The sequence below is a fragment of the Rattus norvegicus genome, chromosome 4 (genome assembly GCF_021556685.1).
Source record: "Rattus norvegicus strain SHRSP/BbbUtx chromosome 4, alternate assembly SHRSP_T2T, whole genome shotgun sequence".
In the NCBI taxonomy this organism is placed as follows: Eukaryota; Metazoa; Chordata; class Mammalia; order Rodentia; family Muridae; genus Rattus; species Rattus norvegicus.
This window is the reverse complement of record NC_141537.1, coordinates 114,504,352-114,527,012: the sequence shown is the minus strand read 5'-3', so window position 1 is coordinate 114,527,012 and position 22,661 is coordinate 114,504,352. Positions and strand designations below refer to the sequence as shown.

Here is a 22,661-nt window from a genome sequence, read left to right as displayed (position 1 = left end):
CTATATCTGGTCCCTTTCAGCATGCATTTTTTTAGCTCTATCCATCTTATCTAGTTTTGGTGGCTCTCTATATATGGGCCACATGTGGGGCAGGCGCTGAATGGCCATTCCTTCAGTCTCTGCTCTAAACTTTCCATGTCTCCTCCTATGGATATTTTTCCCCTTTCAAGAAGGAGTGGGAGCATCCTCACTTTGGTTATCCTTCTTCTTGAGCTTCCTGTGGTCTGTGGATTGCATCTTGAGTAATTTGAGCTTTTGGGCTTTATACTTATATTTAGAAAATATATTCTTTGTAATGACAATGACAGATTCTCTGCAAATATTCTACTAGCAGGATAAAAACAAAGATCTCCCTGTCATTTCAAAACTTTTGCTAAAAACATGACTCATCTTGCCTGCCATATTTTAGTATCTAACTTCAAGGAGAGTAATCACATACTCTCTTTGTGTGTTGTAGAATATGGAAGGGAGCAAAACTACTGACATTACATGAATGTGACACATGTAAGGTTTCTCTTGATGTGTCTATCACTCCACTAAGCCTGTGTGAAAGGGAGTTTGGATAATGATAGGAATTGAATTATCGAGTGACTTTTACTTTTTAAAGACTTATTTATATATAGATAAGTATTTACTTTGTATATCTGAGCACCGAATACATATAGTGCCTACGAAAGGAAGAAAATGGCATCAAATTCCCTGCAACTGGAGCTACAAATGGTTATGAGTTGTCATGTGGGTGCCGTAGACTGAATCAGATCATCTGCAAAGTCAGCATCTCAATCAATAGCCACAGAGTCCATAAATTGTGAGTTCTAATATCAGACCACAGGGATGGGATGAGTTTCACTAATATGACCATCAGAAGGATTATTATGCTACTTGGTTTAGTAATTCTTCATGGTTACTCTTCTTTATTTAGACTACATCTACTCTGAGAAACACAAAGAAAGATGGAACTAGTGCTAAGGCAATTTTCTTATTGCCAATCAGATATATTCTGAGAAGTGACATTAATTACTTCAGAAGATAAAGTCAATTTTTTCTTCCTTACACACTCTGGTTATTTATTTTTTTATAATTTTTATTTTACTTTTTGTTCTTATGTGAACACATTCTTTTTTTTTCTGTTGAAAATTCGCAATTGTTAGAGCATAATTTAAACATTGAAATTCAACTGCTCTTTTTGAGGAATTACTTGTTTTCCTGCACCAAATCTGCAAATCTGGTTGCTCACAATGACCTATAACTCCAGCTCAAGGAGTCCATTACTCTCTATTGGTTGCCATGGACCACTGTACTCATAGTAAATGTACCCCCACCCCATGCGCACATGTACACAGAATTAAAAGAGCACACAAACAAAACTCACTAACACTGCAAGTTTGCTAAGCTGCCACAGCAGCATCTTCCGCCACATTCATCTCCCAGTTCAGTCATTTTGCAAAGGAGTTTGACTGACATGTTTAACCTCAGGCCTCATCCCAACCCCACTGAATATAAATAAATCACTATTTGTATTCCAGTTTGTGGAGCATGTCATTATACAGCAGTTCTTTGAGAGTAAACATCTACCTGGAGGACAATGGTATTTACATGTGAGGACAGAGCTCTGTGTGTCTACACTGTCCAGATCAGAATTGCATTCAGTCTAAAAGGAGAGACAGCATCAGTGCCTGCAGAAACGGCATTTCCTATGAGCGGCATCAGGGTCCACTGTGAACCTGTGAGAAATAATTATCTGATCCCATCTCAGACCCACTGAATAAAATTTCTGGCTTTGAGGCTTAGTTATCTATGTTTGAACAGGCTCTGTGTGAGTCCCAACTGGTGTAACTGCAGAGTGGGGTAGACAGGAGGACCCAGTGAAGTTACCCAATGTGCAGAAAACACATTCCCACAAGGTGGTTAGATGAAAGATAGACTCTTCTCTCCATTAGAATACTGTGCTAGGACTAGGGTATCTTTATTTTGTTAAACTTCATATTTTCTGGTTTTTTAAAAGTCACAGAAAATCCTAATTCTTTATAAGAACCTGTTTGCCAGTGATATAGTAAAGTTTGAGGATAGCCCAGTGATCCTGGGAAGCCCTTCCTGGGATACATTGTCTACTGTTCTTGGAAAGACAATACCCCCAAAACTCCCTGCTTTGGGTGACTTGTCATCAGGTACTATTTTCTTTTCTTTTGGGGGGGCTTAAATGGGTATTAGGTCCATGTAAAGTTTCAACTGTACCATAAAGGAAAGATCCATCACTTACTTTCTCATATGTGTCTATGATAGTGCATCTATATGATGAAAATTATGGGATCTATGATCAGCACACACAGATTGTCCACATCAACCCATATATATATATATATATATATATATATATATATATATATATATATATATATATATATATATATATGGGTAAGTATCTCACACCATTGCAGTCATTGTGGACCAGGTTGTAACTCCTTCTAGACTTATAAATAGGAAGCTCCAAAACAAATCTAGAAACCAAGCTACATACATACTTGCTTGAGCCAGCTTTGAGTGTGTCTATTAGTAAATAGACTTTTGCTTTTCTGCCTATTGCTCAATTTATCACTCAAGAACACTAAGCACCTTTACATTACATCATAGAAAAAATGGACTATATCTGTTAGCACCAATTGGAGTGATGCTGCTATGAAGTTCTATCTCTAAGGCCTGCATTTATCATATTGCTTATCACTTTTCAATAACCGGGACCACTGGAGAATAGGTATATATTGATATTAGGTAAACATCTAAGTGACCTCAGACATCTAGGACTATAATCTGGAACTCATTTGATAGATACTTGAAGTGGGGCTTCAATTTTTGAAAAATAATATTTGAAGTTGAAAAAGTTGATTTCCCACTTTAGAGGTCAATTTTTAAATGAAAAAAATAAATTAAGATCATTTTATTAAAAACAAGCAGTATTCAGAATATCGTCTTTTGTATATAAAGTACTAGCAGAAGAAATCTACCGACAAAGTCATGGAAGGTCTTTTACCCCCAGTAGTACAATCAAAACATGTGACATTACATAAATTATGTCTCCATTTTCATGCATTTAAATTTCTAATTGTTTCGCAGTCCCTCAGAGAGCTTTTCTAGGTCAACTAAGAACTCACACTGCGCTGTATGCTTCCAGAGTCCAAGTCAGTCTTGACTCTGTAAAGCTCAAATTGCACACTACCACTGATTCCCATTTATACAATCGTTAGAAAGCACTTTGGCTTTTTGTTTGTTTGTTTGTTTTGTTTTGTTTTGTTTTAATGTGAAGGTTTAGTTGTAGAATGTAAACATTGCAGCTGTTAGATGTATGCCAACAATGATATACCTAGACCTTAATATTTATTGTTCCTTCATGGTATTATTTCTTATTCAGATTTTAATTCTAATAATTAAGTTTACAAGCAACATGTTAAAATATCTATGGTGATAATATTATTACCAGAAATTTGGGGGAGTCTCTCCTGCGGTACCAGCTGCTATTGGGAGATTGAGGTTTACTCATATGGTTTTTAGCCTTATTAACAAAAGAATTTAAGAATAAATTTTTAAGAAACCTCAAGAACAATTTTATTAGCCTTTCACAGAAAAACTGTAAACACTGGAAGGTACCCAAAGAATGGGATGAAGAAGAGAGAGAAAGCTGCTTGTGAGTATCCGCGTGGTAGAATAAGATGAGGCAGGTTCATGACTGAGGAATAAAAAACCTAAGTTACCAGAGAAAGCACACCTAGGCTCTGGCCAACATTTGAAAGAGAGAGACAGACAAAAAGACACAGAAAAGTAAAGGAACATCAAGGACAGAAACAGGAAGGATTTGAGGTTAGAATCCCTGGACCAGCTCTTTGGAAAGATCTAATACGACAGGAGTCAGACTGAAGACAGGAAACAGTAACTGACTCAGAAATACTTCGTCTGATTTAGATTCCACCAAAATTACCTTGTTTGTAAGAATGAGCAACAGAGGGAAGTCAGGCAGCACGAGCAGAGGACTCCAGTGTGATCACTTTAAAAGCTTTGCTTCCTCAACAAAACTACACAGTTGCTTGGGAGATCTGAAGCTCAGCCTATCACTTCAAACAGCATTGGCTAGAGAATTCTCCTGAAACATAAGACCGTGTGTGATCTCCTGAGTCACTGCCAGTTGCACTGAAAAGTAATTCAGCTTAAGACTGTTTCCCCATGCACCTGCTGTGGTATCCAGAACAGGGGTGAGTCAGACCTCACACAGGGCATCTTCCTCTTAGCATGTACCCTGATTAATGCCTTCTTTTATCTCTTGCTGTGGGATCCTAAATCCATTTCTCCCTCATCAGGATCTGATTCACTTTCATTTTTTCCTTCTGAGCAGTAAATAATTGGTTGAAAATTTACTCAAATGATTTTTTGGAGAAAAAAAAGTTTTGTCCATAGTTTTACTCATCTTATCAAAAAAAATAGTTGTCAAATTCATGACATTAGCTATAAGAGAATTCAAATGCTTAAAAGAAAATAAAGAAGGCTGGAGTTTTAGACTGAATGTGTATTCTTTCCTATGTGTTGAGATGGTAACCACCAGTGTAGTATTGAGAGTCCATGAGGGTTAGTTACAGCAGAAGGCACCCAGCAACCTTGTAGAAGAGACTTCAATGAATTCCATTCCATCAAAAGGGATAACTAGGACCCAAGATCATAACATGCACCAGACATCAGTTTTGACTTCGCAGCCTCTGATCTACTAAGAATAATTCAAGTACAAAATATTTTCTCTTACAGCATCAAAATTAGACAGTGTGACGACTGAAGACAGTAGGAAACTTGACAATGTCTAAATGAATATTGGTAGTGTTGTGTGGGGGAAGGAAAGACAAGGATCGTGAACAGAGAATCATGGGTAAAAGAAATATAAAATAGCTATGGACCTGATCAAAATTACCTATTATTTCACTCAGCTGGATTTAAACATATTTACAGTTGATTGTGTCCCCTTGATTTCTTGTTTCCATTGTGAAACTTGCAAATTTAAAATCTTTCTCTGCCTTTGAGAAGTACATACATTTTCTCAGAAATCCTACCTACTATATCACAGGCCTACTTTCCTCAAGGATCTGAAAGCGAACAGTGCAAAATGTAATTGCCAAGGGATGACACTTCTCTCAGTCAGTGTAGAAGGCCAAGATCCTGAATACTCTGTTTATTTAGCGAATACCAGTGACTTAAACTGTTCTTCCCCCTAAATAGGGATTTCTTGGCTCTGTCCCATCCCTAGTGCAATAGTCTTTAATAAACTCGTCTGTGTTGACTTTTCTTTGTCCAGTTCATTTTTTTTCTTTGACCAAATTCACATGATTCAGTTTAAGCTGACTTTTGAGTCATTTAGACATTTCCAGATTGTCCCACTTGGGAAACGAGATTTCATTCCAAAAGTTGAATTGGAACAAAACATGGTAAGTACAACCAAAGTAGATTCAAAGCAAAGAAACAATAAAAACCATAAAAGTTTAAAGTTCCTAAAGATGTGCCTTTTGTAACACACATGAACATACACACCTGCATACCCGAAAAACATTATATAATGTAGTGTATTCAACATATATGTATACATATATGAAGTATTTTGGAAAAATAATGAAATGTCCAACAATACTTTATTTTAATTATGAATAAAGATATGGGCGTTTTAGTCCCTATGTAGTATATTTTGTTTACTAAATATAAAATAGCTCCATATTTCCTGAATTCCATTAATATCAAATTCATCTTTGGTTTAAGATAATTATAGCTCATTTAAAGATAATAAATTTTACAATTATAATCCCATCATATTTTTCAGATAACTTAGGAAACCTTAAATTGTTATTAGAGAGACAATTTAAAGGATGTACAGATGATCCTAAAACAAATTATGGATAAAAAATATTTAAGCTTTCTATTGATTATGGATTGTTAAATGTATCTTTCAAAGTTTTTATCATAAATCACTTTATGCATATACTCGTTTAGGTACATTATATTTTATGTACAAAACTGATCAGAGAATCATCTATTTACAAAAAAATTGGGGAATAATTTATATCCTACCAGCATAAAATAAATAAATTATAGAATCATTTTAAGTTTTAACAAAGGAAAAATGATTTTAACCAGCTAGGGCAAAAATCATAAAATAAATTTCCAAAAGAATAATTATATAATAAGAAATTTTAATATAATTTACTAAATTAAAAGGGAATTATAGCCATTTGGTTAATCAGTCATTGAACATATATACTGAAAACAGGCATAAAATACAGCAGATTTATTTCTGCCTATCTTTTTACTTTCCACAGTGATACAATATTTACTTAGCTATATGTCTCACTATACCCTGTGTAGGAGATACAAAGTAGACAATAGTTGGCTGAGGACCCATTTTCCACAGTTTAAGACTTGGTGAAGTGAAAGGAAACAGAAAAACAGAGAAGCTATGCTGGGACCCCATGGATCTAGGAGGAAGAGGCAGCAGATACTTTGTGGTGCAAAGCTGTGATATCAAACACAGTGAAGGGCTCAGATTAGAGATGAGGAGTTGTCTGGTAAAAATAAATAGGAGGTGTGCAGACATCGCTCTGAGGAGTCGAAAGGAGACTCACAGAGGGTGTGTGTGCAAACACCTTGTTAATCAGAAATCAAGTACGTAGCCAACTTGATTAAGTAGAAGCCAAATGAATAGACTTCGGAATTTTAACTGCAGTGTTTCATAAGGGTGATTTCACAGTGAGATGAAGAAAATGAACGTGTGAACTCACCTGATGAGACTACTGAAGAAAGGCTTGTTGCAATCTGAGCTGTGTGACTAGGCAGTTAACACAGAGTTTGCATTTTTAAACAGAGTTGCTATGTGAATTTCCTTTCTTTGAAAAGTGGGAAATGTAAACGACTGCTTTGGGAAATTAATTTCAAATACAGTGGACCCTTTGAGTTAAAACAATTCCTCAAGTCATGGGCTATTCTCAGAATTTAATGTTTAGTTCTAACTACAATTTTGACTACAGCTCTACCAAAAAATACAGAGGTATTGTTCATTAATGAATTAAAAATAATGTAGTTTCTTTAGTTCATTATTCCTTTCATAGAAACAAATAATATAGCAATTAACTATTGTATGACTCTATGCAGCCTTTGAAAATTATTATGGGATAGCATAAAATGTTACATATTTGATCAATGAAAAGTTTAGGTCCTATATTACCGTTTTCACACTAAAATAAGTAAAGCAGACATAGGATGCTCTCTCTGTCTTTTCTTTTTTTTCTTTCTTTCTTTTGTAATAGAAGGACACTTTATTTGAGCTTATGGTTCCAGAGGGTTAGAGCCTGTGATGCCAGCGTGTAGGCAGCAGGGGGCAGCTGTGGGAGCAGCTGAGATCTCTTGGTCTTCAAGTTCTTATTGAGCAATGAGATTACGCTGATATTTAGGCCTTTCTCCACATAACAACCTGAAATGAATAATTAACATGTTTTCAGAGTGAGAAGCTCTGTGATCTTTCATTCATTTAAATTGTGTTTATTATTGGACAGTGCTGGTTTTCTGATGCTGAATGTAATAGTATCTATATATCACACATGGATGGCTTCCTATTATCATGTTAATATCATTATTACACATCTGAAATGATTCATAAAAAATACTGCAATACAACAAGCCAGCCATTTATTTATTTAGGACCATATTTCTGTGTTAAGTTTTGTAAATTCAGTTCCACAAAGTGCAATACTGTTAAAATAGAGAAGTAAATGTACCACACAGGAAAACTGTGTTGGTCCCAGATATCTTGAATACATTAATTATAAAATAAGTTATTATGTACAGAACGAATTCACAGGTAGGCTCATGGAAAACTCAGCAGCAGATTGCTCTCTGAGATATAATACAGTAATTTGGGACTTAAATTTTATTCTATCCCATCCAAGTTCCCTAAAGGCAATGTTCACAGCTCTTTGTTGTAATATAGCTATCTCAACATTCGAATTACTGATAGTTTACATAATAAATTATTTCCATATGTGTCCTCTAAAGACAACTTGCTGCTTAGGCTATCAAAGGAGGAACCCCAATCATGTAATTGAAAATTCTTATCTTGTGTTGACATTGGCATCTGCTCTGAATAATCTGAATGAAACTCAGGGATAAGAACTTCCTGCATGAATAATTAGCAGTTATTTTTAACAACAGACAGATTTTTTCAAATGGTTAGACCCTGATTTTTCTCCTATGGTTAAAATTGTGGAAGAACTTATATAATAAAATGAACTATTAGAAGAATTTGGCGTTTGGAAATGGTATGATAGTATACTTAAGTGATCCCTAAAATTCCACTAGTGAACTCCTAAACTTGATATACAATTTCAGCAAAGTGGCTGGGTATAAAATTAACTCAAACGAATCAGTAGTCTTCCTCAACTCAAAGGGTAAACAGACTGAGAAAGAAATTAGGGAAATACTTCAGTGTGACTCTAACCAAACAAATGAAATCTCTGTATGACAAGAACTTCAAGTATCTAAAGAAAAGAATTGAAGAAGATCTCAGAAGATGGAAAAATCTCCCATGGTCATGGATTGGCAGGATTAATACAGTAAAAATGGCCACTTTGCCCAAAGCAATCTAGAGATTCAATGTAATTCCATCAAAATTCCAACCCATAGAATTGGGAAAAGCAATTCTCAAATTCATTTGGAATAACAAAAAACCCAGAATAGTGAGAACTATTCTTAACAATAAAAGGACTTCTAGAGGAATCAACATTGCTGACCTCAAGCTGTATTACAGAGCAATCATGATAAAAAAAAAAAAACTACATAGTATTGGTACAGAGATAGGCAGGTCGATCAATGGAATAGAATTGAAGACCCAGAAATGAACCCACACATCTCTGGTCACTTGATCTTTGAAGAAGGAGCTAAAATCATCCAGTCCAAAAACATTTTCAACAAATGGTGCTGGTTCAACTGGAGGTCAGCATGTAGAAGAATGCAAATTAATACATTCTTATCTGCTTGTACAAAGCTCAAGTCCAAGTAGATCTTGTACCTCCACATGAAACCAGATACACTGAAACTAAGAGAATAGAAAGTGGGGAAGAGCCTCAAACACAGTGGAAAATATCTTAAATAGAACACCAATGGCGCATGCTCTAAGATCAAGAATCAACAAATGGGATCTCATAAAAGCGAAGGACACTGTCAATAGGACAAACAGCAACCAAGAGATTGGGAAAAGATCTTTACCAATCCTAAATCCACTAGAGGGTTAATATATAATATATACAAAGAACTCAAAAAGTTAGACTCCAGAGAATAAAATAGCTCTATTTAAAAAAATGGAGTGTAGAACTAAGCAAAGAATTCTCAACTGAGGAATATCGAATGACTGAGAAGCACCTAAGGAAATGTTCAACATCCTTAGTCACCAGGGAAATACAAGTCAAAACAAACCTGAGATTCCACCTCATACCAGTCAGAATGACTAAGGTCAAAAACTCAGGTGACAGCAGATGCTGGTGAGGATGTGGAGAGAGAGGAACACTCCTCCATTGTTGGTAGGAGTGGAAGCTGGTACAACCACTCTAGAAATCAGTCTGAAGTTTCCTCAGAAAATTGGACAGAGTACTACCTGAGGATTCAGCTATACCACTCCTGAGCATACACTCAAAAAATACTCCAACATATAACAAGGACACATGCTCCACTATGTTCATAGCAACTCTATTTAAAATAGCCAGAAGCTGGAAAGAACCCAGATGCCCTTCAACAGAGGAATGCATTCAGAAAATGTGGTACATCTACACAATGGAGTACTAGTGAGTTATTAAAAACAGTGAGGAACTAGAAAATATCCTGAGTGAGGTAACTAAATCACAAAAGAACACACATGGTATGCACTCACTGATAAATGGATATTAGCCCAAAAGCCCAGAATACTCAAGATACAATTGGCAGGCCACATGAAGCCAAGAAGAAGGTAGACCAAAGTGTGGGAGCTTCAGTCCTTAGAAGGGGGCACAAAATATTCACAGGAGGAAATAGAGAGACAAAGTGTAGAGCAGAGACAGAAGGAATAGCCAGGCAGAGACTGACCCACCTGGGGATCCATCCCATTTACAGTCACCAAATCCAGACTTTAAGATGAATGCCAAGAACTGCATGCTGACAGGAGCCTGATATAGCTGTTTTCTGAGAAGCTGTGCCAGAACCTGCCAAATACAGAGGTGGATGCTTGCAGCTAACCATCAGACTGGGCATGGGAACCCCAGTGAAAGAGTTAGAGGAAGGACTGAAGGAGCTGAAGGGGTTTGCAACTCCATAGGATGAACAACAATATCAACCAACCAGATCCCCCAGAGCTCCCAGGGACTAAATCCCCAACTAAAGAGAATACATGGAGGGGCTCATAGCTCCAGGAGCCTATGTTGCCAAAGGATGGCATTGTCTGGCATCAGTAAGAGGGGAAGCCCTTGGTCCTGTGAAGGCTTGGGAAAGAGTGTTGAGGTGCGAGTGGGAAGGTGGGAGTGCGAATATCTTCACAGAAGCAGGGGGAGAGTAGATAGAAGAGGGGGAAAGGGAGATAACATTTGAAATGTAAATACATAAAATATTCATTAAAAAGAATTTGGCAAAAGAAAGTATCAAATTACAATGATATAATTTATAACATAAACTATGTTCAATAATTAATAGGTGGCTTCAGATAACTTCCTGTAAAAGTAAATTCTGTGACAGTGAGCTCTGGCTGGGAAAATCAAAGCAGATAATTTGACACCTTTGGGATTCCTCTGCCACTAATCACATTCTCGATGGTAATCCAGGACACGTGTTCACTGCTTATTTGGAAAACATGTTTGGTGTTTGTTTTCTGTTCTAGTTTGCTTCTATATTGCTGTGACAAAACTCTGGATAACAAAAATCAGGGGCGAAAGTGTTTATTTTCTCTAAACTTTCAAGTGACAATCCATCACAATCCAAGTGACAATAATATCCCAGAATTGAACTGGGAGGCAGGAACTGAGGCATAGATCATTAAGGAATGCTATTTATTGGCCTGCTAACCCTACCTGCTCAATTACCTTTCTCATATAGCCTAGCACCACCTCATCAGGGATGGCACCATTCACATTGGACTGTGTCATTTTTCTGAATTAACAGTCAAGAAGAAGTCCCCTAGACATATAATAACACATTATATGGCAATTCCTTCAGAGAGATTCCCCTTCCCAATTTTATCAAACTGACAACCACCACTGTGACTTTTTCTCTACCACTAATTCTAAGTTAAAGATGAATTTGCAATACTTTTCTTCATAATATGTTATAAGATGGGTAAGTGATTGACTAGTGTATGTTAAGTATAATCAAGAACCTGTAGCTAGGTCATAGGTTCTCAAGGAAAACCCATTCCTATTATTCCGCTAAATGGAGCTACAGTTACACGGAATGCTATGACTTATCCCTATACTAATACATTAGTATGGCGTTCAGCCTTAATCGAAGAAGCTTCTATTTACAGTAGGTGATGATTAAAACAGAAGCAACTGAACAATGTGCAGAATTCTCAGGTCTAAATGGAATCTCTATACTATACTTCTTTGGGAATTGTTTTCCCCAGAAGAGAGGACCAAAATATTATAAGAGCCAGAAGTAGTGGATGATGGCAAGGAAACAGGAGGGCAGGTGCACATGTGACCTCAGCAGTCATGGCAACAAGGACAATACCCATGCACACGCAAGTCAGACCAAATCTCATCATGGGTTGAGAGCTGATTATGAGGTCACACTCTTCACTAAGGAACTATTGACAATGAATAGTTAACTGGAGAGGGAGAGTCCGATTTCTTTAAAAGTGTATCCCTGGTAAGGTGAATATACTCCAATGGAAGATCACACATGCAAAGATATCTGAGTAGGACAAATTGGACTTGATAGGTTTTAAGGGGAAAACCCCACAAAGTTGGGTGAGTAAAGAAAGGGGTCATATCTAGAAGGAGCTGAGGAGGAAGAGCAAAACTGATCAAACATTATATAAAAATTTCAAACAACTAATGAAATATTTATTAAAATATTAGACTAAGTAAAAATCCTCCTGTATGTATACTTTTATAATTGAGATGAAAATAAATAGTGGAAATGAAACTTGCTCCATGTACAGGAAGCTTAATAAACCCCATTTGACCCAACAGCATGGCTGTACACCTTCACAGGGTTACTTTATTTCCGATGGATATTAAGAGACAGAGAAGAACCAGATAGAGTTTACAGAGTTGCCCGTGGGTCAACTAGAACAAAAATGAGCCATGGGTAGACTTGTGGGAGTCGTCCTGAGCAGTACGCTTGACGGATTTCTTAACAACGTAGACTTGAGCTCCAAGATTCCTCACTCCCTCTACCTTTCCAGTATCTTGTAAGTCCAAAAGTGTGACCTGGAAGATGCTCTTGGAAAGCTCCTTTAAACTTTACTTTCTTTCTAGAAAACATGTTTTTAATGACAGAAAAATTGTACAGACTTTCTTATTCACAGAACCATAGAAATTCTCTTACTTTCCCTCCTTTAGTAACCATCAACTTTGACAGTTCCCCAGCTAGCCTAGTAGCATCCAGAGCCTCTTACCATGCCAAGCTAAATTATCAACTGGGTTGATCTTGTGCAGGTCTTCTATAGGTAACCACGATGGTGGTGCATTCATGTGTATAAAAGCTGTGTCCTGTCCTCCTCCCAAAAGAACCAGTAAAAACAAAACAGACTTAAATGACTTTTCCCAATTGATTGCTTTTTCTTATAGGTTTGAAAACTGCACAGATTGCTAAGGAAGCATAAATGACAAGTCAAAGTTTGTCTGATCCACCGAGGGTACACAGTCAAATTCATCACTATTTGTAAATTTTCTACTCCATATTTCATTGCTATGATACTCTAAATTAAAAGTAGCCATCACTGAATTTAGTAAATCTTACAGATAAATATTTTATAGCATATTAGTTTTTGAAGGTTATCTTCAAGTATCCATTATCTTCTCTCTACTTTTGTCTACAGAGGAGCAAATGACAAGAGAATAAACAGGACAGGGACAATTTGGTTGTAAATGATATCTGAGGTATAGATGTGTGAGATGATGTCATACAGGTGAGTCAGGTACAAGATAGAATGAGGCCTGTCATTGGACAAGAAGGAAGGATGGGCGAGAGAAAAGTTTGAGGGAAGAGGAGGAGACTGGAACGGAAAGGACAGTAGACTGGAGGAGACCACAGGAGAAGCTGTGGAGAAAACATGGAGGTTCATGTTAAGATTCCACGCTGTAGGGGCTGGGGATTTAGCTCAGTGGTAGAGCGCTTACCTAGGAAGCGCAAGGCCCTGGGTTCGGTCCCCAGCTCCGAAAAAAAGAACCAAAAAAAAAAAAAAGATTCCACGCTGTATATTTACAGGTTGTTATGAATATTCATAAGAGGTGGATTGTATACGGCTTTGTATGTTTAGGTGGGCAATTATATCTTATCAATTTGATCAGAGGTTATTGTGGTGTGTGTTCTTTCTTTTGGAGAATTGAGTTTGGGTAAGTAAGTGGTAGCAGAGATACTGGGCTGTCATGAAGTTGGGATGTGTGTTTCTGGCAAGATATGTACCTGATATCTTAGGGCAATGTGGTGCCAGACCTGGTGGGGGGTAAAAGACAGCGTTTTAATATAATTTTACAACAACATAGATGACCTCAGGCAATTTCTGAATCCTTTGATTCTTTTTATTAAGTACTCTCCTCCAATGCATTTATCTTGTGTCAGTAGACTCCTAGATTAATACAAAGAAGTACATTATTTTCCTGGATGACAAAACAAAAATGGCTTGTGTAAGGAATGATGGAAAGGCTGGAAAAATAGATGGGCAGTTAAAAAGCTGCTTGTTCCAGAAGGTGTGTGTTCAAATACTAACACCACATGGTAGCTTACATCCATCCATAACTCTATTCCCAGGAAAACCAACTGCTTCTTCTGGTTTCGTGGCTACTGCATACACATGGCACACAGACATGTAAGTAGGAAAACCACCCATGCACATATAGTGAAATTAAAAATCTAGTGTATGGAAAACTGAAAATTGGATTGACATAGTACTTTATTAACAGTTTCCTTTTCCTTATCCTGATAAGATCAAAATCAAAGCAATCCTGGTCAACAAATTCCCAATACCATGATTAACTGAGCACAGTGAATACTGTCGAAGGGTACAATTTAACTGCCTTTCATTTGGTGAAACCAACTTCTGACTTTAATCTGATGATTTGGGAAACCCAAGGCAAGCTAGGAGATGTACACAGGAAGGCATTAGAGAAAGGTGTTATCCAAAGCTGGAGAAAGACAAAAGGAAGTAACAGAAAGGAGAGATAACTTGTATGTGGAAAAGAAGCAATAATCTGATGGGTAAAGAAAGATTTAGAAAAATATTACTAATCTGGAAAGCACAATAGTTGGGTGGGAAATGTTGACTATAGAGAAATTGTACTATGTAAATAGTCAGGATTTAATTGTCCCAGCAGGGCATAAACTATAAGGATTGCTCACCTAAGGTGACACTACTGGGATCTGAAGGAGCCTATACAGGTAGGTTGAGGGATTGGATTTCAAATCATCTAGGGAGGCAGGTCTGCCTTCAAAGAGCTGAGCCTTCGGAGAACCTTCCTCGTGTTGACTGCTCGGTGCTCCACCCTTCTCCATGCTGCCTCACCTTTGGCTCCATAGCAAAGAGGAAAATGGATTATAGATTAGACCTTGGACTCCACGGGCCACAGTAAGCCCTGGTTTTAATGAGTGATTGATCAGATATTTGATGGAGCATACAGCTAACGCAAAGCCACAATTGTTTCAGGGAGTTTGTTTTTAAAAGGTTGTCCTGCCATTAGTGACAATTTCCAGCTCATAATAACATTTATCTCCTCTCTGTCCCTCGGTAGTGTTCTATCAAGGATGCTCTGATTGGCTCCCCATTGTGTTCGAACATTTTACTCACGTCAGAGTGCAAGCTCATCAGAATGGGAAGCTGATTGTCTATTGAGGCCACTGTAGGGGAAAAACGTCAACATTGTGTGTGTGCTGAAAGTGGAAAGAGAAGGCTAGAAATGGGCAACAGAAAGATGAGTTAGAATTAATGCGAAAACTAAGTAAATTGATTAACTTAGGAACATATTTCTCTTTTTGTAAAGATTAGAGGATTTATAGGAAATCAGAGTTGAATGGAAAGCTATGCTGTACAGAATACACTCCGCCAATATATCAGATTCTAACACGAAAGAACTAATTTTCTAAGTATAAAAATGAACTTTGGGCCTGAAGGTCGGGCTATCAGTGGTTAATACACTTGTCAAACATGAGAGTCGGAGTTCATAATGTACATGAATGCCAGGTATTTGTGTATGATGATTTGTTTGTAGTTCCAGTCTGAGACAGAGAAACAAGATTCCCAGAGTAGCTCTGACTAAAGGAATAGGTTAAAGAGCAACCATGATGCTTCCCAATACCAACTGTGGGACACACACACACACACACACACACACACACACACACACACGTACACTTTACACATGCGGAAACATGCATACAATCATCTACAAAACCTGCATACACATACGTGAAAATGGGGAAAATGTAATTATATATGTTTTACCACAGCAAATCAATCTTTCTTAATGAAAAGTGAGAAAGTACTCCTCAGAGTGAGGAGGGAGGGGTTTCAGGGAAGGAATTCCTTATGATAAGCAACTACTTAACTTAATTTTCTCTGTGCAAATTTATTTCTTTATTCTCAGAAGGAAGCTCAGCATATAGAATTAAGTATTAAAATGAATCATTGGTTTGTCCCTGTCTACTGTGGCATCTTCATTGGTGTCATCCCGGTTCATCACATTTGGGTAGTCATGTTGGGGGGGGATTTTAGGGATGCAACATCTGATATTACTAGAAGATACATTACCACAGTCAGCTCTGACTCATCCTTTGGCCCTTACAATCTTTGCACACCGTTTTCTGCAGTGTCCCTCTAGACATATGCATGCAATAACAGTTAGTTAAAAAGAAAAGAAGCCAGGGGTGGGGGTTAAATAAAAAGAAGCCATGAATTTGGAGGAGAGCAGCAGGTACCTAGGAGGGTTTGGAAGAAGGAAGAGAAGGGAGAAATGTTGAATTACATTATAACATGAAAAATAAAAGACAAAACTTTCTGAGGAAAATCATTTTGTATTAGAAAAACATAAAATCATCCAACATATGGTTGAATATGTAAAATACATGAGAAGTGAGGTTTCTCTTAGAGTGCTCGGAGTTATTAGGAGCACATTTTTGATCCTGAGTGCTGGGTTACAGTCATCATTAAAACTGAAGAAGGTCATAGGGCAGTGGGAGAATCTGGTAAATAAATACTCCCAGCACAGTGTGTGAATTAATGTAATTGAACTAAGTACAAGGTCCTACAGAAATGTGCACAGAGCAGCAATTGACCCTGCCCTTGGGTTAAGACCGAAAAATGTGTGTGTGAGGGAGCAACATGTGAGAGTTAGACTTCAGAAGGCGGTATCTAATCACAAGACCTTCCCTGGTTCTCACCATATATCTCCATTATCAGATATTGTAACTTTCAATATAGAAATCAAGACCAACATAGTGAGTGAATAACCTGTCTTTAATTCAATCAGAACAAAAATGAGCTTGAACACAAGGTCACATTTTACCAGTACTGGAAAGTCAGCAAAAACACAAAGTTTAATGTTCTCTACTTAACCCACATGTATACAGCAATGACTGAGATTAATGACATCCAAGGAAAATGGTGAGATACTATCAAAATAAGTGCAGGAGAACTTATAAAGCAAGATCTAGTTTAAATCAGATTTTATGCTGACTTTTTAAAGGTATCCTCACAAGAGATAAGAGTAGTCATTGAGTCTGTGAAACTGCCCTTTTATTTTTCTTCTATTCAAAATAGTTTGTTCTATGGGTATTTTCCTGCATGCATATCTGTGCACCACATTAATCCAGTGCTCAAGGAGGCCAGAAGAGACTCAAAGTTCCTAGAACTGGAGTTACAGATGTTGGCGCTAGTAATTCAACCCTAGGAACTCAGTGAGAGCCACGTACATACACTCCCTAGTGCTGAACCATTTTTCAGTCTATGATTTTTCTTTGTTTGTTTGTTTTGTAGCTTATTCTCTGCAAACTTCAGAAGGATGACCCTGGAGTTTGTTTATGGAGGGAGTATTTGACACTTTTAGAATAATTTTTCATATGTATACACACACACACACACACACACACACGCACACACACACACACACGTGCTCATAAGTGCAGGTTTCCATGGATGCCAAAGGTGAATAATGGGTCTTCTGGAGTCTCAAACAGCTGTGAGCCACCCCTCATGAACACTAGGAGCCAAACACCCATCCTCTTCCAGAGTGGAAAGCACTGTGACCACTGAGCCATCCCTAACCCCAAAGACCCTTGAACACAAAGATGCTGTTGAGCTAAAATTCTGTGATGATAATGTTCATTGTTTTCAGAACTTTGTGGTTCAAAGAGTTTGCCATTCTTCATATACAGCATTCCCATTAATTCCTGAGTGACAATTGAGAAAGGGATTTTATGTCTTATACTTAAGAGATGAGAAAGCTGTCTGAGAGTGATAACATTTCTGACTCATTTAAAAGGTGAATCGTTGTCATACTGCCTGGTTTGTATTTTATGCTTAATTCTTTTAAAAAATTACGTGTGTGTGTGTGTGTGTGTGTCTGTCTGTCTGTCTGTCTGTCTGTCTGTCTGTCTTTCTGGCTGTCTGTGTGTTTGTGTATGTGTATGTGTGTATATCAGAGCAAGTAATCTTCGAGACCAGAAAATATCAGATCCCCTGGAGCTGGAGTTATGGGTGTGCTGGGACGTGAACTCTTGTCCTCTGCGAGCTCAGGAGCACTGTTAATTGTTGAGCGATCTCTACAATACTAACTTTCAGGCCTTTTGAGTCACTGGCTGATTCTCACTAGAAAATTATGTTTATGTTTCAGGAAGAAGATCCAAAGTATCAAGGAATTTAGGCCTGTGATCTCATAACAGTTATGGTTAGTTTTGAGGTAAGGATTAGGTCCTAGGAGTTCTACTTAAATGCTAGGAGAATTACAGCTAGGCTTGAAGGCCACTGAGCCAATGAGATTAAGGTATGGATCAGGACTGACTACCCTATTTCATCCAGCCCATCCTAGAATAAATTAAGAATATAAGGAGGCATGTATATTATGAGAGTTTGTTTCTAACACTGTCATAGCCTGTTTGGCTTTGCCAACTGAAAGAGATACATTGTACATTTCAAAAAAACATGCAGGACTTTGTTATGATCTGAAAGGAGTTTGTGAAGAGCAAATTGTACCAATTCTCCCCACAAATAAGCCTCTCTCAATCTATGGCTGGCTTACTGTGGTGTGAATTTGGAATGTTTTCTATAATCTCATGAGTTTGATCCTCTGTTCCCGAGCTGGTGATGGGAATGTAGAACCTTTAGAAGGTGGAACCTTGCTGAAGAATTGAATGGCAAGAGGTGGGAGCTAGAAGTTTTATGACCTAGCCCCAGTTAATGTCTCTGTTTTCTGTTGGTACAATGTGATTACACATATTCTATTCCTGCCACCATGGCTTTCTCCCATTGTGGACTATACCTACTCAAACTGTAAGGCAAACAACAAACAAGAAAACAACAACAACAACAACAACAACAACCAAAAATGAAAAACCCACAGAAACAATAACAAAGTGTCACAAAATTCCTTCTATTTAAACTGCTTAAATATTTGGTCAGGACAATGAAAAAAGAAAAAAGGATACAGATGTGTTTTTGCTACACTGCTATTGCTGAGAGAAAACAACCTGACTAAAAGCAAGGAAGAATGGGTTTATTTGCCTTCACATTCTAGGTAACAGTCTTTTGTTTGTTTGTTTGTTTGTTTGTTTGTTGTGTTTTGTTGAATTTTGGTTTTTGGAAGGTAGTCATGATAGGACTTCAAGCAAATATTCACATCATGTCCGCAATCAAGATTAAAGATAGATTATTACTTGTCAGTGTTCAGCTCAGTGTCTTCACCCTTATCTAGTTCAGGATCCTTACCTAGGAAATTGTGCCTGCCACAGTAGCTGGGTCTATATCCATAGATTAATCACAGCGATCTTTCACAAGCATTCCCACAGGCAAACCTCATCCCATCTCTCTGAAGACTGTGTAATTTTAAAACAAGAGACTATTTTATCTGGGGTTCCACATTTCCTAGTTTTGCACTGTGCTAGAATTCAGGTAACATAATGGGACCGCTGTAGGGATTGGTTTCAGTAACTATTCCGCAAATGAAACCATACAGTGTGAGTGTAAATCTTAATTATCTTCATTACATGTGAATCATGTTATGGTTTGAATGGAAAATGTCTTCCCCATCCTCCTGTTTTGAATATTTAGTTCAAGAAAATATGGATAATGAAGGGCATCAAGAGGAGTTGGGTCTCTGGGAGAATATCTTCCCTAGCTGCTTCCTCCTAGTCTCTCTGCTTCCTTTCTGCTGTGGTATGAATGGCTATTCTTTGCCCTGAGAACTTCCCATCTTGATGTTCTAATGAAGATCGGGGAGTAACTAACATGGGGCCAAATCCCCCTGGAACTGAGCCACAATCAGTTGATCGCCCTCAGATTGTTTCAGGTATTTGGTCACAACCATATAAAAGTAACCAATACAGACGGAGACGAATATATTCTTCCATTCATTTACGGGCCTAGTATGTTTGTTGTGCATATCACAAATGTTGTTTTTGTTTTGTTATCAATAATCTGTAATGCAAAGAACATGTCAAAGTATTCTCTCTGCCAATTATCCATCTATTCAAATGATAAAACTCAATCCTATCCCATATCAGACTCAACCCACCTGCATCATGGAGAAAGAACAGCCATGTAAAAGACCCCCACTTTGATTCACACTCTACACATGTAAACAATGATAGAATAAGGTGAAGAACAGAGGAGAAAAGATAACACATTGGGATTCTCCACAGGAATTTCACCTCCATATTTTGTCCCAACCTCCCACTGACTACCCATCTCCTCTCTAGAATAATTATTTTTCCTCTCTCAGGAAAACTATTCTGCAAAGCATAGCTCAAACAGCATGACTGATGTCAGCCTCCCTAGGAGGCTTCTGCCTTAGTGGAGTGGGCATTCAGATGAATAGTGAGATGATTTCTCAGGTCCAATGACTATTTTATAAAAAGGATTTCAATTATAGAGTTCAGTGAAAACCTAAAATATTAGTTTGGAACACCCTTGCTTGTTCACGCTGTTCCTTATTCATTCTGATTATCAGTCACAATCATGACACAACTCTTCACCTTGTTGGAAAAACTGCTGACTTGGAAGAACCATATTCTAGGTGCTTTGGTTTATGGGTAACAGTTCTGAAGGGGTGAAAGTTCCATGGAACAGATGTATGATCTTCCACACCTTCCGCTTTCTTGTTCTCCAAATGGCAGATAATGGAGATCCTTTCATTTTGGGGTGATCCTAATTTTTATCTCATCTTCTCTAGTCTCCATCTGTCTCACTTAGAAACAGAATGCATCTTCCTTCTGACCAGGAAGATCAAGGGTTCTCATGGATGAATAGTCTGAGGCATGTGTCCTAGGCCAGCTCTGAGGAACAAATTCTTTCTTGCTTATTCTTTCTTCTTGATGCATTGTTTTATCTCATTTGAAAGAGTTCTTTTGTTCTTCCCTCTGATAGTTTGGCTTCCTCTTTTTTTCTTTATTCTATTTTTTATTGCAATTTTTAAATTTACATTTCAAATGTTATTCCCTTTCTTGGTTTCCTGGACATAAGCCTTCTATCCCTTCCCCCTCCCCTTCTTCTATAAGGGTATTCCCCTCCCACTCACCCCCTGGGTTCCTCTTATAAGCTTTAAAATTAAAATTGAAACAAAACAAAACAAACAAAAAAAAAAAACAAGCCAGTTTCCTAGTGTTAATGAAGAGATACCCTAAGGCTGAATTTCTTCAACTTTTGTTGTAGGATTAGAACTTGAAGGCACGTTATCATAAAGGTCATCATGGTTTTATTTCTTCCTCTCAAAATGTAAAGCCATCATGTCTACTCTGCAGTTTCATCCTGGATTGTTTCTATTAATGAACAGTGCTTTACTGGCTCTGAGCAAAGACATATCAGGAGCTCTTATCCCTTCAGTGGTGCAGAACACCTCCCCACTGTCTACTGCCATTATCACAGCAGCACTGAGAGGCATCATCTGTTTAGGGAAACAAAGTTCTTAGATCCAATCTACACTCATTAGTAGATTTGAAACAATGGAAGTACTTTGACTGGAAAAAAATGGAAAGCAGTACTTATACGGTAGTTATCAGAGAATTTATCAGAAAATTTAGAAGGTTAATAGGAGCATCAAACAGATGGTGAGATATAAGTCAAAGAATGAGTTCAGGTATTTAAGGAAGAAATGGGATACTTCAGCACTAATTCTTTGTGGAAGATAAATCTTTCCTTGCCTTATTTATAGGGAAATGTGGTAGGCTAGAAGGAAATTATAGTGGATGCGGGGCACTGCAGAACTGCATATCAAACCAAATAGTCTTGAGCTGAAAGGCAAACTAAAGGACACAATCATAGCATGCATTTTCTTAAAGTATGGAAAAATATCATAGTGTGAATTGGTGACAGGATCAAACCACAGAACAACGCACTCTACAGACACCCTGTAGTCGCAACCCCTGCATTCCAAACACAGACTCATTTATACTTCTAACATCATTGGCCAGAGGAAATCAAGCCAAAATAGTATAATAAGCTACTTTCTGACTTGAAATACACTTGAAAACCCCAGAACAGTCTTGAGAAGTAAAAACTATTTTAGCTTATCATCTACTCAAGTTTCCATATCAGATCTAAGACATAAATCTCATTTGTCTATCTATACATACAGACCTAGAGACAGACACATAAAATATAAGTTCCCACATTTACAGAAATAGTTTTCCTGCAGAATGGGGGCAAAAAGGAGACAGACAGACAAACAGACAGACAGATATACACTAACACACACACACAAACACACACACATACACACACACAGAGAAAGAGAGAGAGAGAGAGAGAGAGAGAGATTAAAATTCTGTGTAAGAAATTTGCCATAGTATTCAAGTTCTAGTACAATTATGTTCTAGTACTTAACATGTAGACTAAAGCAACATATAATCAAGCCAAATAAGTCACTAAATACCACACCTCAGAGTACAATAATGAAGCCAGGAGAAGGAGATGTTTCAGAGAATAAAGGAGTTGTTCTATAAGTGTTAATACCAGGGCACAGATACCCAGTATCCCCAAAATAATTGGGCATGTGTAGTGTCCTTCCTGAAATTTCAGACCTGTGCAGAGGCGAGGGATGTCTGCTGCATGCTGTGAGAACTCACTCTTAGTAAGTTTGTTTTTCGACATTCACAGGAACACCAAGGAACACACACACACACACATACACACACACACACACATATACACAAATGAAACATTTACTTCATAATAGCAATGGGACATGAGCCCTAAGCACCTGTAT

At 37.6% G+C, this 22,661-nt stretch overlaps 1 protein-coding gene and 1 long non-coding RNA gene across 9 annotated transcripts in view; one reads left to right on the top strand and one right to left on the bottom strand.

Moving 5' to 3' along the window:
- The window catches only part of Lrrtm4 (leucine rich repeat transmembrane neuronal 4), a 790,938-nt gene that overhangs the window by 13,241 nt on the left and 755,036 nt on the right, over positions 1 to 22,661 (bottom strand).
- LOC147994925 (uncharacterized) overlaps positions 11,828 to 22,661 on the top strand; it is a 38,388-nt gene continuing 27,554 nt past the window's right edge. The window contains exons 1-4 of one of the 5 annotated variants that reach the window (XR_015687242.1): positions 11,828 to 11,895; positions 14,005 to 14,062; positions 18,078 to 18,143; positions 18,863 to 18,977. This is a non-coding gene — a long non-coding RNA (uncharacterized LOC147994925). Of the gene's footprint in view, positions 11,997 to 13,202; positions 13,313 to 14,004; positions 14,063 to 18,077; positions 18,144 to 18,862; positions 18,978 to 22,661 lie in introns of those variants that run through there. The other 4 variants (XR_015687244.1, XR_015687245.1, XR_015687243.1 and 1 more) reach the window with 4 other exon arrangements.